The sequence below is a fragment of the Nelusetta ayraudi genome, unplaced genomic scaffold (genome assembly GCF_046127955.1).
Source record: "Nelusetta ayraudi isolate G7.1 ecotype Tasmania unplaced genomic scaffold, CSIRO-AGI_Nayr_v1 ptg000007l, whole genome shotgun sequence".
NCBI lineage: Eukaryota > Metazoa > Chordata > Actinopteri > Tetraodontiformes > Monacanthidae > Nelusetta > Nelusetta ayraudi.
In genome coordinates this window covers 2,030,788-2,047,431 of record NW_027466057.1, presented here as the reverse complement: position 1 = coordinate 2,047,431, position 16,644 = coordinate 2,030,788, and positions in this window count along the sequence as shown.

Sequence of the window (16,644 nt, the reverse complement as noted above, 5' to 3'; positions counted from 1 at the left end):
CGTAGAACTCAAAAGTAACTGCGTGCAACTGCACCTCAGCCACCACTAGGTGGTGAAGTAGATCCAAAGAAAACAAAAAAACAGCCTCTGCGCACAATGTTTTGTCATTCAGATGCACTTGGGCCAAGAGGGGAAAAACACTTCAGCAACCCTGTCGAATCCACACACACAAAAAAAAAGAAATTACAAAAAATACTGAATTCTAAATCTTTTTTTTTTTTTTTTTTTTTTTTCAACGTCTTGACAAACAAAAGACGGCAAACCAAAGAACACGAGCAGCCGGTGAGCCACAAAGTCCCTGTTTGGACAAAGAATATTTGTTCATGTTTTATGGCTTTAGAGAAAATGACGAGAGTGAGGCAGCAGAGCCTTTAACAGCAAACCCCTCACCCTCGCCCCCTCCCCTCCCCTCACCCTCTTTTTATTTCAGCTGTCTGAGGACGCCGGAGCCACTACAGCGTTAGTCATCAAGCACAGACGTCACGTGTGTGTGTGTGTGTGTGTGTGTGTGTGTGTGTGTGTGTGTGTGTGTGTGTGTGTGTGTGTGTGTGTGTGTGTGTGTGTGTGTGTGTGTCTTTACTTATCTCACACGCATACACAGACACACACTGGACGGCTGTTATCCATCTCCTCCACAGCTCACCTGCAATTATCTCAGCAGGCCACCAAAGAGGATCCGGACTCTGTTTTTCAGATGTGGCCTCACTCGTGGTCAGAGAGGAGAGGAGAGGAGAGGAGAAGAGAGGAGCTGAAGAGGAGAAGAGAAGGAGGGAGCTGGAGAAGAGGAGGAGAGGAGAAGGCACCTGTAACAAAGACCAGCTTGCAGGGATGGAATGCGTCCGAACACGTTCTCCACTGATAGCGGAAGGCCGGGAGGGAGACTGTTGGTCATTGCTAGTTTGTTTTCCCACGTTACTCAAAATTCACTTCAACGGTCTACCTAACTCGTGCTACATTCAAAAGGAAGAGTCTAAACTGTGACAGTTGGACATTGAGTAGTTTCCAACCTCTCTTGCTCGACTTGGATACAGATTGATGTCAAGGGTCACACACAAGGGCACACTGGAAGGTGAAAGGTTCGTCCTCTTTTCTTCTCGCTCTGTTTTTCACAAAGTGAGCGCTAAAACAAACTGGGTCCATTCAGGAGTGATGTGCAGTGGCTAACAAGTGGGACAGCTAAAGATGGTTAAAAAAAAAAAAAAAGAGTGTTACATCAAAATATTTCACTTGTAGATGAGAGTTGGTTTCCAGATGTCCAAAGGAAGTTGTTCTTTGATAATTTGTCACTGATAGACACTGATGAACTAAACGGCCATTTGAAAATGGCTCCAATAAGGGATCTTTAAGTTTCTCTCTCATGGCCTGCATTATGGACAAAGCAACTGGTTGTTGTCTGACGGGCAGGGCCGGAGAGCAGCAGAGCTCCGGCTGTGCATCTCAGGGCCTTGTTGAGAGAAGTGAAGGGGCTCTTGCTCACTACTTAAAGTCCCCCACCACCACCTCCAACCCACTCCCCACATTCGCCGGAGTCTGTGACTCACATGGCCGAGTCATGACGTCGGCCCCACACAGACGCGCATGTTTTTTTTTGTTTTTTTTTTGCGCAGGGATGTACAAACACTTGGAGTGGAGGAGGAAGAGGAGGAGGAGAAAAAAAAGACAAACATTTGTCCTGTCGCGCATGCATATGTGTTGCGGCGCACGCTCCGGCAAAAACAAAGCTGGCTGTCTGTTATTCGCAGGCTGTGGAAACAGATTTGCCTCAATGCCTTCATTGTCTCATGAGGGGCGAGAGAGAGGGATGCAAAAAAGAGAGATAGAGGGAGTGAGAGAGTGAGAGAGAGTGAGATCTAGGACTGTGCGGCGGGAAGATTTGCTGTCAGCGGAGAAGTGGCAGAGGGAGAGAATTAGCAGCACACGCATGCAGATGTAGCTGTTGAACAAGCTGTTGTGTGTGTATGTGTGTGTCTGTGTATGTGTGTGTGTGTGGCTTGTTGCTGCACCAAGCAGCAGAAACCAAGCTGGGACTGATGGAAGAGGGGCTGCTGCCACCGGAGCCACACATTCTGCTCACTTCTTCCATTTTTCAGGCAGCAAATCAAGTGTACGTGTTCCTTCAAAATCAACGACGCCATCGCATGACACCGTTATGTGACTTTGGCGCCACCAATGAGCCGGGTTGAGATTGAGATTTGACGTCTGAAGCCTCTCGCATCCATCTTGCCGAGCTCTAATCCAATGCTTTCCAATCAGCTTCCCCTCTCGGCGTGACCGAGGCGGGACGTGACTGCCGCCATCTGCCCTTAAAGTCAGAGCGGAAAAGACAAAGACAAGGCCGAGCTGCCGCTAACGGGACGCCAAGCAAAGAATGAGGCTGCGGGGGTTTTTGTTGTTTTTTTTTTACTGAGGAAAAGATGATTTCACTTCTATTCCTGACTATCTTTGGCAAGATTGATGGCGAGTGGTGGAACAGTCAGAAGCTACCTGGCAAATCAATTAATTGTGATAGTTTGTCCAGTTGCCTTTTGAGTGTTTTCTCCTCTTTACAAACACTCTCTGTGCACTCTTTACCAGATGGATATGTGATATAAAACCAATGGCTCACAATCAAATTGGCTGTTAATCCTAACAGGCTCACAGTCACAATAGTGGGGCTTTTCCATTAGGATCTCACTTGGAACCCCGCCCCCCACGCCTATAGTACCTGGTACCCAGTACTATCATCTAATGGAAGAGCGTGAAAACCAAATGAACAGAATGCTGGTTTGATTGGGCTGGGGTCGTGATCAACCCTGATATGAATATGTTACATGACATTGAGGGACTTTTCGTTTGGCCTTGCTCTTGCTCACGACTCCACCCACGTTGAGCGATGGTCTGCAAGTTACATTGTAGTGTGCAGTATGTAGAGCCATCCAGCCCCGTTGGAGGGGTGGAGGAAGGAAGCCTGGAGGGTCCAAAACAATAACAGCAGTGAGGCTCATCCCGCTGGATGCGTTTTATTCCTGCCTTATTCGACAGGAGATGGGAGCCGAGTCCTCTGTGGGAACTGAGAGGTGGTGGGGGTGGTGGTGCTGGTGGTGGGAGGGGGTCATTTTAAATGCCTGTGGGCCTCCACAGTAGCGAGGTTTGTGTAGGTGTGACCTTGGGGAAGTGATGACTTCATCAACATCCCCTGCCTTGCAAAGCTAATCTGTTACATTCTGAAGGATGCTCCTGCGACGGAGCCACGCATGAAGGTGACATTGGGGAGCCCGGCGTGGAAAAACACACCCACCCACCCGCCTCGCTGAGGCAGAGAAGTGAGCGCGGCAGCGTCTCGTGCGTGCGAGCGCTTACGCCGACAATGTCACCGGCGTTGCATGCGTGCGTGCGTGCGTGCGTGCGTGCGTGCGTAACGCCAGGGATTAGTCACGTGATGCGGTGTTGTGAAGATTTACGTGCACGGCTTGGGGACAGAACTACGGTGGCGATGATAGAACTTGGTTAAACTAGTTGAAATTGCAGATATTAAAGTCATGCTCAGTAAAAACGCAACGCTTGTTTGTGTTGCAAAGGTGACAAAACAGAAAGACACGTCGTCAAACCAAAAATAAAAAATCCAAACTTCTTCACTCCTTCGCTCTGGTTTCGCTGAGAAACTCCAGCGTCTGAAGCTCCTCCGTTACTTCTCCTTCCACCTCGGAGCTCACTCAACTGCCCTGACTTGACCAAGAGTTTACCAGTGATGCAAACGCGTGTGACAGCGTCGGCCTACATGAGTATTCTTGCCCCTCCTCTCTGTCAGCGGACGCCCTTGAGCAAGGCACATCCAGTTGATGCAGTGGAGCCGATCGGCGAACAGCAAGAGGGAGGAGAGGAGGAGAGGGGTGGCGGTGAGGGGGATCGGACTGGTGCAGCTGTCTTCTGTTGCTGTGAGTGAGCAAAATGAACAGGGGGAACACAGACAGACCTACACGTGTGCATCGCAGTCCAGTCCCAGCCCGTACACCGATGTTTAAGTTTGGTTTGACATTGTGCTTGTCAGATAGAAAAAAGGCCTGTCCCTCACTTCTTTCGCTTGCTCTGTTTTCCAGAAACCACCCACTAAAATACAGGACATTTGGAAATTGTCCCTCTGTGATGACATGGAGGGCACTGAAACCTCACCGATAACAAGCGTTTGTTCCAGCCTCTGATAACGCCAAGCAGCTTCCTTGTTTTGTCTCCTCGCGGACATGAGGAAGGTGCAACGAGGCGTCAGAATTGGCTGAAAGCTAAAACTGAGCGTTTTAGCGTCCACTATGCCGGCCCATTCATCTTGAAGGAGTTGGTCACCCAGCGCATACACCCAAAAAGTTTTTGGGTTCCGGGTTAGTTCCGCATTTCACTTCCCATCATGCCTCTGTAAGTCAGTGATGCACCAGGGCGCATCAGCCAATCAGAAGGAGTCAAGACACACAACAGGTACAGTGTCGTGACAATACACTGGGAATATAAAACTCTTTGCTGGGGATTTTTCTTTACCTTTATACATTTTTTTATTTTTTTTTTAGAATGATTAAAAGTCAATTACTTTAAAATGACAATATAAAGATTATCATAAATTATTATAAATTATTGATTATTATTATAAAACGTGTTTCAGGTCGGAGGTTTTTTATTTTTGTATTGCGGTCTATGGGGAAATGCTTTTTGCGCTGTGTGGGGTGTATTGGCTGCAGTACCTCGAGTGGCCACTGGAGAGAGAACAAAATCATAACGAACGGCTGCCATACTGCTAGTTTGGTTTCCAGATACATCCATGGTTTTAGGAGAAGGTTGCAAACAATTGGCAAGTATGCCCTTTTTTTTTGTTATTTTATGATCTGTTGACCTTTTCAGATAATTCCTTTTGCCAGGTTTCTACACTGCAGTCACAGGTAGAAATAACAATAAAACACAAACAAATCAGTGATAATGGGCATATGTGTGGGACCTCTGCGGCCCTCTGTTGTGATGGTGAACGGCAACATTTCCATTCAAGGTGGTGTTACTGGGCTGAATGCTGGTGAAGTGAAGTGGACAAATAGTGAAGTCCTTGCGACAGGCTGGCGAACACCGAGTGCGACCGACGTTACGCGGTCTAGCTGTGGACTGCGAAGCACTCTGGGGTGAGCTCATGGTGACCTTAGCACTTTATTTGAGGGGACGCTCCCGTCTCCACCCGTTCGAATTCCTCTCGCGAGCGAACCGCGTTTCGACCCCAGCGTCGTGTCCTGTTTCGGCCCGTTAGTATTTGTAATGTGCGGAGAGGCTGCTGTTGTTTTTTCGTTAGTTTTCGGAGCTCTCACTGTTGTGGGCTTGTAGTGCGGCCGACTGGTCTGTGTGTTCACTTCGAACTGTGTGTTTCGCTCAGACTCGGAGGGAAGCATGAGTGGACGGTTTCAAGCTCCCCTCTCGCTGAATTGATTCTACTATGGGTCCACCAGAAACGCGAAGCCGAAACACGGGGGAGACGTGCTTCAACCTCATAGTCGAAACGTCAACGGCGGATCTATTCAAAGCCAAGATTGTACGTACTACACTTTTAAACAACAATCAGAAAAAATTACGATGCCTCCGAATTCTGCGCGGATGCCTTTGACACAACCTTCCCGGAAGTGGTCGTTCCCAGCTCCCCCCTGTACCCAAAGTTGGTATATTCCACAATTTATTCCAGGGAAAGACTGACAGTTTTTTGGGTCATGAAGCAGCTGTTCAAGTCAGTGGTTCGCCCTCCCTCCGCAAGAATAAGGAATTAGTACATTTCAAATTAGATAACGACGAACGTTGGTGCAAAATAACAGGGGGGGAAAGTATGATATTGTGTCCGTAGAACCAACCATATAATTAAAACGAGATATAAAAATATATCTTTTAAAAAAGGAGTTTTTTTAAAACCACAGTAGATTTTTTTTTTCTTTTTAAACAACAGATTCATATCAGCGATGTTATGTGTCTTGTTTATATTTTACTTTTTTAACATAATAGCAAATATTTGTAAAACAGTCTTGTGGAGAATGGACATCTTCGTCTCAGTTAAATCCCATAAAAGAAAGTAGACTTAAAACAATGCTTGTTGTACTATGAAATGTTTATTTTCATGGGCAGAATAGTGCCTTCGTTATCCATTAGGTTTTTTTTGTACCGTTTAATTCTAAAGTTTGAGCACTCACTACACAACTTTGTGATAATATATTTAATGATCAATACGCCCTCTATAAATGGGTATCAATCTATGATTTATATTCCTTAGCGACTAAATTCTGTGGGTACTGCTTTACATGTCTACTGCTTCTCTCTCTCTCTCTCTCTCTCTCTCTCTCTCTCTCTCTCTCTCTCTCTCCTCTTTCTCTCTCTCTCTCTCTCTTTGCATGCATGTGTGCGTGCGTGCAACATGGGTCAAGCCCTTTGGAAACGGCAGCAGAGGTCCTCTGCTTTTAAGTGGATTAAAACTCCGGCACAATCCCCAGGGCCAGCATGCATTGGACAGACTGGGTGTAGTTTAGATGAGGACTTAAGACTGATTATCTCTCATGCTGCCTTTGTTTTTGCAGCTACTGTTGCATATCGGGGCACTGCCGAACAATACATGCAGGACTGTACATATGTGGAGGGACATGAGCATTTAGCCTATGAGCTTGCGAAATTACCACCATTAACATCATTTCTGCTTTTTCATTTTTAATTTTGATTTTTTTTTTTTTTTTTAACAGGCATCTGTGCTCAGTTCTTTTTTGCTGCGTTTCAGCCTGATGTTACTTTGAACATTGGCTGTAACCAACTATGCTGCAGTGGAAAGATTCCTCAGCCCTGAATGTATACCTGCAGAGTGTTTATGTTTAGTCTGCCGTCATGCAATCCTGTCTTATCTGCGCTATAAAGTCTGCGCTCCTGTTATGGTTTTGCCCAGCACTTGGTGTGTGTCACCCCTGTGCTTCTTGCGATGTGTCAGCACCAATTAAGCAGGTCAATATTTCTGCGCTCCAGTTGATGCGCACTGCAAAAGTCGTCTTTGGGTATCAAGCTGTATTGGATCCAGTGTTGGCCCGTCCAGCCTTTTGAACTAAAAAGTCATTCCTGTCTTATTATCACCAAAGTATGGAGATTGTATTCTTAACAACGTAAACCACATCTTTATGATATGTTTCTTGCGGACCACACATGGGTTGATCAGTATTTTATTCCTCACACCACTTTAAAGATACAATTTTTTTTTTCTTCTGTTTTTAAGATTTTTTTTTACCACAACACCACAGTTACCGTGCTAGTGTGAAAACAAGAATTAGCAGTTGGATGATTTAGATGATGAATCTAATAGCTGTTTGTTGTCGTTAGTGTAGCCTGACGTGGCAACATAGTTACGGGCATAACACATGATTAAAAAAAAAGGTCGCTTTTTGTTTGTTTGCAGTGTGTTTTCTTGCCACTAGAGGGTCCTAAATCTCACACACTGCACCTTTAAATTCCACACAAAGCAAATGTAGCGCTAACCTCGATCTGATCCGCTTTGCTGCTGCTGCTCAAACTACACTTTTTCCCCCCGCAGAATTCCTTTTGTTAGAAACTGTCATTTGTCCATTATGACGTCAAGGCACTCTTGTCACCATGACACCACAAAAATTGACGGAACTGTTACAGCCCCACAAGGGTCACTTTTGTCATTGTTAAGTATCAGAAATTTAGGCAACCAGAGTCTATTACAATTGTCTTGAGCAGCATTTTGAATTCAGTGGTTGTTTGTTCCTTTCGGTGACCCTACTTGATCTTTGTAACCTCCATAATCTTCTTAGGATTTATGAGGTTCGCAACCAATGAAATAAATTAAATGATCCGGCTTTTTTTCCCCCTCCTCCCCCCTCCCCCTCCTCCTCACACTTCCACATTTGCTGCGGTTTCATGAAAGGAACACGAGAGGCTATAACAGGGTGCGCATTAACTCTGCAAAACATTTGCATTTATTGCCAGATATGTTCCAGTAACACTGTTTAAGGAAGTGACAAAAAACAAATGGCAAACAATGTTGTTTCCACGTAGCAGATAGATTTAGTCTGGCGGAACCTTACCTCAAATGCTGGAGTACTGTCAAACATGTCTGTGAAGGCTCTCAGTCGTCCAGGTCATCATAGACTTGAACATCAAGTTAAGGTAACTGGACTGGTTTTTGGTAACTTGAAAATGTTTACAGACTGCAGAAGCCTTTTGGATGAGGTGGTCAAACGTCTTGAAGAACAGTCGAGTTGCTTCAACTTGACTCTCGAGACTTTTAAAACATACTTTTTACATTTTCAGGATGAGTGTTTAACCCTGTGGGTTATTTGGCATGGTGTAATTGGTTTCAAATGTTGTTGTGCAACATACAGTGTATTAATTATTGGCAGCCAAATGCCACTTTAAACATGTACATGTGACATTGATTTTAGCTGTCACTTGGCTCTCCAGCAGCAGCTTTCAATATTGCTGTTTTTTACTTGAAAGGAAATGTAACGCAAGGCTAAAATAAGAGCAATTTGTGACTAACAAGATTGTAATTATATGCATCTCATTGAGTCAACAACAGGGTCAGTTTTCCTCTAATATGGGCGTGACGCTGGTGTTGTTGCTGGGCCAAAACCACCGGGACCTTTCATACAAACGGGCCAAGTCCCACTAGTTTGGAAATAACTGGCCATGCCAACTCTGGATGTTGTTGGTTGCAGGAGTTTTGGGATTTGTCCTTGGGAGCAACACAGTTGGTCAGGAATAAAGTAATTAGTCATCACTGAGTAGATTAAATTCCTGTTTAGTTTAAAGGCAACTGGTGGTCGTGGCGCAATCGACCATAAGCGCGGTGTTTCCTGTTAGTGTTGCACAATAAAAGAATGCCGCATTTTTGAGGCGCCTGTCTTTTCAGGCCGGAGCAGTGGGAAAAAGACAGTTAGGACAGAACAATGTGTCTTAATAGGGGGAGGGTAAACAGTGACGCCGTGCTGTGAAAGAATAAAATTGCAAAAACGTACACAGTGGTCAATGCAAAAAGTGTCCTGGCTGGACTTAAACTACGATAAGCAGTTGAGTTAGGCTTTTTCTGATTAACTTTAACTTATACGTTTTAACTCAGTGATTTCCATCTAAGACATTTGGAAAAGGTAGCCATTCCAACAAGAGATTAAAAAACTGAATTAGTGAACCACTCTGTTGGAGCACGAAGTGCTCAAGTCAGATTTTCTTTCTCAGCTTCTCACTAAGACGGTTGATAACAGCTTGAAGCTTCCTGTCAGTGCAAGTGGTGACACTGGACACACGTCACTGCTCTGGGGCAAGCCGCAATAATCCGCTGTGTTTAACTAAACTCTGGCCAGAGCCAGTCAGGAGCAAAAGGCAAAACGCGGCAACACGGACGAGCCTTCCGAGCTTCTTTATTCTTGTCATGCAAGTATCCTTGCCACTTTAGATGGAAGTGCCTTTACTGCAGCGTCCTTTGTCGGCAGCACCAGACCCTCGGCCAACTGCTCCCAGTTGAAGCTTGTCAAGATGGACGAGCTTGAATTTAGAATTGAAGTGTCGCTATAATCCGGCTCGGTTGCAAGCGCAGTGATCGAAATTCCCTCAAATATGTATGACACATTTTTACTGCAGCTACATTTGCACGGTGGGATCGCCAGTTTTTAACGCACGAGGAACAAATCCAATGCAGAGAAGTTGTACATTTTGTACAAAATACAAAAACGGAACACCTCTTGTTGCTCACAGCTATGTTATGTATCGTGAACATTGTTGTTTTTTTTTTAATATTCTGTTTTACCTTCAATCAGTTCACTGAGCTGGTGAATTAATGGCAGGTTTATCATGTTTAACCAAACTGTGTGCAAAACAAGCCACCCCCTCACCCACTGTCCCTTCCTCCCCCATAGACACACACACACAAACACACAGCGTTAGCACATCTGGTTTCCCAGGACACTGATGGTGGCTCCGTATAGATCTAAGCTTTTACACGGCGATGATGTCACCCTAACCCCTCTGATCTCGCAAGGAGCAGGTTTATGTGGGCCGAATCGGGTCAACTTCAGAGAATCTGAGTTTCTGCAATAAAAGAGGACTGAGATTGTGCTCAGAATCTGCTTCCAAACGCCGCTCTCTTGTTGGTGGAAGAGCCTCGGGGGGGAAACGGGATCAGGCCCCAAAGAGCCCCACCGTTAGTGTGTGGTGGATGCGCGTATACCTGCGCGTACGAGCACGTGCTCACATGTGTGCGCGTGCACGAGCACGTGCATGAGAATTCTGTGTGTGTGTGTGTGTGTGTGTGTGTGTGTGTGTGTGTGTGTGTGTGTGTGTGTGTGTGTGCGCGCGTGCGTGCGCGCACTGCGTGTGTGCGTGTGTGTGTGTCTACTCCCGCCAGTCTCTAATGGGGATCATGTGTGGAGTCAGCAGCGCAGACACACAAAACATGCTAACACCCCACACCCCATACACACTCACACACACACCCACACACACACACACACATCCTCTGCCCCCATGCACGGTCTGCATTAACAGGCATGTGCACACTCACACACACACACATGCATGCATGCATGCATGCAAAAAAAAAATCTGTGCACACACTCAGACACACACACACGCACACACAGGCACACGCACACACACACATAGCATGCCTCAGTCAGCGAGTTAAGAACAACTCCTAGGGGAGATAAAGCACCAGTTTCTGTGTGTGTGCGTGTGTGTGTGTGTGTGGCAGAACGCGCACAGTGTTTCAGAAGGATGGGGGTTGAGTTGGGCGGGGGGGGGGTGGAAGATGGAGGGGGAAGGGAGCGAGAGCAGGGGGTGAAGAGAGAGAAAGGAGAAAGATATGGGCAGTGAGCACAGGCAAAAGGATGGAATGGGTGCGTGTGTGTGTGTGTGTGTGTGCGCGTGCGAGCGTGCGCCTACGTATGCGTGTGTGTGTGTGTGTGTGTGTGTGTGTGTAGACGAGCACGGCAAAGAGTAGGGGAGTGTGTGGAGGTGGAGAAAGCAGAGGATCGACACTGAGGATAGAGTGAATGGCTGAGAATAAGAGAAAGAGGGAAAGAAAGCTGGTCGAGGGGCCCGGTGCAGGGAGGGAAAAGAGGAGGCCCTGTAGTTTTAGCTGAGGGGCGAGACAGTCAACAACACATGTATGCAAACCTTCAGACAAACCCTCTTTCTCCGGGACAATAGCGCTGCCGAGAGCACAGACCTGCTCCGCATGCCTCCGCTTTATCCCTCTTCTGCATTTCTGCTTGTTTTTGATATTGTGAATATTTTGTGTTAGTCCCTCCGGAGTCGGAGGGGGAGTCGGAATACTCACTGAGTGATCAGATGGTTCTCCGCTTACTGGTTGTTCTGGTCCTGTCCACAACCACAGTTTTGTTGAATAGTTTCAATTAACCGTTGGCCTGCTAATGTTATCGTTAAGACAAGTGCTTTCGCTGGTGTTTGAAAAGGGCTCTGTGCGAATTTCAATTCGCCGCTAGATGCTGTAGTTTTGCACCGCCAAAACAAACCTGCTCCCTGCAGGTCCTCAGCAGTCTCCCGTGCAGCGAGCGCCGGAACCAAAGCGGGCAGGCCAGGATGTAAAGGCGGATATCTGGTCAATGTCACGTGGCAGAGTAGGGAATATTTCAGCAAGTTTATTGAGTAAAAGGTCGTTTTGTCAATACAAGCAGTTAACCAGCCAATAAAACAACTGGAACCCGGTGCATTTAAAGGTGGCGAAAGCGAGCGTCATACTGGGAGAAGAAAGAGGGCGTGAGTGACTTTGAAAGTCGCTGTTGTCGTGTTAAAAAAAAAAAAAAAAAGAGATTTAACTTGATTTGTGGAGAAAACCGGAAGGAGTCCCCTGTGACAATAAGACATTTTTGTGCTTAAGATGTCTTGAAATCCTATTAGATGTTCTTGGCGGCACCAACCAACGTGAGCTTTCACATTGAACGTTTGTCATGGCAGTATTTTTTAGTAAAGTTTGCCAAACATTCGTGACCCACCACTCAGCGCGCTGCATTGCCCCATTTTGGTGACCATCAACTCATTCATGAAATATCTGCTTGCGTAAATGTTTCACGTATGTAGCTGTTTTTCATTAGAACCTCTCTGGGGGAGTAAGAACTTTGTTTTCTGCAAGGGTGTTTTGAAATTCATCATAGCTTGAACGGTTATTTTCATCCAATTATAGTGTATTGGCAATGGCTAAGATAAAAAAAAATAAAACAACAACAAACAAACGTACTATATATATATATATATATATTTGGTCCTTCAAACAGTCCCCTCCCATTTTAACATTTGTAGATAAATTAATATTGCCAAATGCAGAAAATCGTATTTGAAAGAAAAATATTGTCAGCACACTGGACGGTGGCTTCTTCAAGGTCACCGTGAGGAGAAAAAAAAAAACCCTTCTTAAGGTGATAGAAATACAGCATCTGAAATGACTCCGGTAGTTGAAAGGAGCTAACATCTGTAGGCTGTCTGTGCAGCCAATTATACCACCGCGCGCTCATGTTTGTGTCCGTGGAAAAAAAAAAGAAAAGAAAATTTAGAGCAGAAAAGAAAGAAAGAAAAAAAAAAAAAGCCTCTCGTAACTGTTGAGTCTGGATCCAATTTGACATCCAAGTCAACACATCTGTCGCGAGCTCTCAGGTCAAATGTAAATAAAAGACTGAGCCCTTTTTTATAATGTGAATTGCGCACACCAACGGAAACGACCGCGTTATTATACTCATAACAAACGTATGGATCTGCGTTCCATTAAATAAGTGGTGGAAGTCAAAAATTAGTCTCTTGTTGAAATGTCTTAATGCATGTCGTTATTCCTTTTGGCTCGTGGGGTCAAGCGATTCGCCGGTTTGGAGCTCAGCGAGAGCAAACCTGAGCTTTCTGCTCGGGCCAAATTCAGCGGCAAGGCCGATGCGAGGGTAAGACACAGGCGCCGGGCAAACATGCTGAAAATAAAGTTGTTTTTTTTTGGCTGATGATCACGCGACCATGTTGAAAACCTTTCATAAACCAAGAAGTTGTTAGGTATTCACGTAGCATTTGAGATGCGAAAGGATGCCCGCGTACGTATACGTGACGAGACAAAGCTAGCTAGCCCAATGAGCTAGCTAAATGAGAGACGTAACTTCTTTTTGCAACTTGTTTGTCGCTTTTCCCGGAAAACTATAAAACTGGGACTCTTTGCAGTGAAGAATTTGGCAATCGTCCAGACTGCGCATTGATTGCACTTTGTTCCCCTTTACAAACTGGCCGAGCTGGCACTGTGCTTGTGCTACACTACCAGTCAAACGTTTGGACACACTATCGAAAGCAATGTTTTTTTTGTTATCTTTACAACTTTCTACACTGCAGGTAGATACTGGAGACATGAAAACTATGAGCGGGACGTATGTAACTATGCAGCAAAGAAAAACACGTTAAATAACTCTAAATATGCTTTTTATGAAAGGTGGCGGTGTCAAAGATTTTAAATATAAAACACGTTTGAGTTATTTCACACTTGTTTCCTACATAATTCAATGTGCGTTCATTCGTAGTTTCGATGCCCTCACTGAGAAACGGCAATGCCAATAGTCATGAGGATGAAAGTAACGACAATAAATTCACAGGGCGTGTCCAAACTTTTGACTGGTACTGTATGTGACAGCTGATCTTTATAAGGCGTTGTGAAATTCTCACCAATCTGATCCGCAGCTCTTCTACCCTTCGTCCCTGTTCCGAAACTCCCACACACACACACACACACACACACACACACACACAGCGCAAGCACATCTTTCAAACGCGTCAATCGTTGTCCATCAAACCGCTGACGCTCCATTCAAGGGTGATACTGAAACAGGTTAAATATTTCCAAATCTTTTTTCCATCTTTGATACCAGCAGAGCTGCCATGTAAATCTTGATAAATCTCCTGGAATTTAGATCTTATTTAGTCGTTTGGCCTGAGTTCAGTCTTCCGCAGAAGATCCTTTAAGAATTTTTTTTTTTTTTTTTTTTTTGTACAGTCGGGAACAATCCTCCGCTGCTTCTCACTAAACTTGGATGGCTTCGAGGATCTCAATCATTTTTAGTTCTTTTCTTTTTTTTTCTCTCTCTCTCTTCTTTTTCTTCATCTCAGTATTAACTGCACATCGCTGCAGGCTGCAACTGGCCCACGGTGAAAAGATTGCGTAAAAGTGGCCGGCGGAGTGCAGGTTGTAGCCGCGGCCCGGCCCGGCTGCGCAGGCACAGGCTGGAATACGACTTTGTTTGTGATCACTTGGCTCAGATATCGTCATCATTGGACGTGAGCGTGAGTCCGAGTTCAAACATTTTACCGTGGAAGTACGTCATTTCTGAGCCAATGAATGAGCCACCTTGATGGTATCTCTTTCTCTCTCTCTCTCTCTCTCTCTCTCTCTCTCTTTCTCTTTTCCTTTCAAGCCACAAAGAAAATCTCCCCTCTCTTCCTGTGACCTTTCGCACTTGCATTTATGAATGAGCCATCGCGAGCGGCAGAAGATTCCGGTGACACACCCTGCACCCGCCCCGTCTCATGTGCCCGTGCCAAGCAGAGCCGAGCACATCTGCCGCCCGAACGACACACGGAGGGTCCGGATCTCGGGCCCGTGTGTTTTTGATCAGCAAAAACATTATTGTGCAGGGCTTTTTAGCAGCGCGATCACATGATCCGTTCATCAAAAAATTCAGGGGCTGCGGATTGAGGCGGCCGTGGATAGTTTGGCCCCAAACTTTCCACAGCCGCCGACTGGACGGAGATTTGAAATCAATTAGAATATGATTTATTTGTTTGTTTGTTTGTTTATTTATTATTGTTTTTTTTTTTTTAGATGGTCGGTAATTGTGGCGATAACCGGTCTTTACACAAAGAGGCAGCGGGGGGGAAAGGAGCAAAACAAACAAACTTGTGAGAAGCATTTTCTCTGTGAACTTTTACTGAGCTCAGTCGGGGTGTTTATTCAAAACGCTTTGTCTGTGTACGTGTGTTAACAGCCGCACTCCCCATTTACGAGCCGTGGGCAGAGGATGAAGGTTAGGCTACTCCTGGCGGTGTCGCTGCAGTCGGCCGGAATGAGGAGACGATTCGGCTTGCTGCTCCTGAAAGGATCCAGCGGATTTTTATTGGGCGCCGTCTATTTTTCAAGCCTTAAGGTTCCCAGGCCGAAGTGAATCATCCAAGTCTGAGTTGTTGACTCAAATAAGGAGAGGATCCAAATACAGATGAGGACGGGCCTGGCGGCAGTGCAACAGCCAATGAAATTCACCTATTTCCTCAACAAATCACTCTGTGGAATCACTTCATAATTGGCAAATATACACGTATCGCATTATGTGGGGGGACGGGGGGTGGCATATTTTCTTCAACAAACAAGATGCACCCTCAACACCAGACTTACTGCAGAGTGACGGCAACAAGGACATAAACGCACATTCTGTGCACACTATGTTCAGGCAAGACGATCACTGCGCCACTCTTTCTTTTTTCTCTCACTTTTGTAGATGCCATCATTGGAAAGATCTTCTAGTTTGGTCTGTAGACGAGTGAAGGTGGATGATTGAATACGTACCCGAAGGGAGGGGCTTAGGATGCTGCCGCGCCCAGAGCATTAAAGTATCATATGTATGTGTGTGTGTGTGTGTATGTGTGTGTGTATGTGTGTCTGTATAGATAGATAGATAGATACAAACATATATATTTATACGTGTTTGTATATTTATATGTGTGTCTCTATCTCTATCTATCTGATAGATAGATATATCTATCTATATATCTATATATCTTTATATTGATATATAGATATATAGATATACACGTTCTACATGATGCACAACTGACTGAATGAAAATCACATTTTTCTACAGGCCGCCACTGTTCAACAGGGTGAAAGTTCATTTGCCTACTTGCATATCTTTATGTTCTTGTTTGTGTGTGTGTGTGTGTGTGTGTGTGTGTGTGTGTGTGTGTGTGTGTGTGTGTGTGTGTGTGCGCGCGCGCGAGAGTGTGTGTGTGCGAGAAATTGTTGTCCCTCTCTATGTGTGTTTATATATGTCAGTCCCTAAAGGCATGTCATCGTCAACCCGGGGAAACTTTGTGCGTGCGTGCGTGTGTGTGCGTGCGCGCGCGCATGTCCACAGTCCTGCCCTGTCAGAAATAGGCCGAGTTAGGTTAAAAAATGTTTCATAAGCTCACGCTGACCTCCTTCCTCGCTGTTTCTTCCTCTCCGCTACACCCCCCGCGGCCCCCCTCCCTCTCCCTCGGTGGCGCTGTTGCTCTCTCACCCAAAGAGAAAAAAAAAACATAACGTTAAATCTGTCAATACGCAATCAGCAATTGTGGGCTCTTCGCAGCCGTCACCTGGAAAAGTCTCCCTTCTCCTTCCCCTTTTCCTGCATCGCACCCCCCCCCCCCGCCCCCCCACCCGACTTCCTCTGCGCCTCTCTCCTCTTTCTCCATTTTTAATCTCTCAGAAAGGAGGGAAAAAAAGTCTCCGTCCTCATTAATATTTCCTGCATTCTGTTTTCTGATAGCTTTGTGTTTTCAGGAGCGGTATCCTCCTCGCCAAACTGACTGAGTGACGGGGGGAGGGAGGGAGGGAGGGAGGGAGGGAAGTGACTGAACAACCAGAATGTGTACAACAAA